The sequence below is a fragment of the Curcuma longa genome, chromosome 15 (genome assembly GCF_044706935.1).
Source record: "Curcuma longa cultivar G26 ecotype Majalengka, Jawa Barat chromosome 15, ITB_CL_G26_1.1, whole genome shotgun sequence".
In the NCBI taxonomy this organism is placed as follows: domain Eukaryota; kingdom Viridiplantae; phylum Streptophyta; class Magnoliopsida; order Zingiberales; family Zingiberaceae; genus Curcuma; species Curcuma longa.
Window position 1 is genome coordinate 9,170,730 of NC_133875.1, and position 671 is coordinate 9,171,400.

Here is a 671-nt window from a genome sequence, read left to right on the forward strand (position 1 = left end):
TACACCTGAAGATAATAAAATAACATTAAAAAATTAGCATCATTCACATTACATAATGTCTTAATTAAATATAACAATCAAAATATTTCAATATACTCCTGTTTGTGCACCCTATCTCACAGCTAAGACTGCATGTGCATCTAAACATAGTTGCACCCGTGTTCAGCAGCATGCATTTATGTCAAGCCCTATCTTATAACCAGCCATGTGGCAACCCTGATCCGATATTGCAGCAAGCCATGTGCTGGCCCTTCCCCTCACGGCCAACCCTGATAGCCCCACGGCAGCTCTGCAGCAGGCCCCAACAGCCCCAGGCCGCTCTGGTAGCCCTAGGCAATCCCAAAGCCCTGCGATCGCCCGTGCAACCCCGACCCCACCATGCTCCCAACCCCTACAACCCTGCACCCCATCATGACCAGATCAAGGAAGAACCCAGACCCCAAGCAACCCCGCAACCACCAAGGGGGCTGGCCGCGCCACCAACTGCGCCATTAGCCCCGCTGTCATGCCACCAGCCCCGCTACGATGCCACCAACTCCGCAGCCACCCCACCAGACTCGGGGTCAGCCGTGCCACTAGCCCTGCGATCGACCATGCCATCAAACTAGCGGTCGACTGCGCCATCAACCTCGCTGTTGGCCGTGCCATCAGCCCCCATTACAAAAATACAG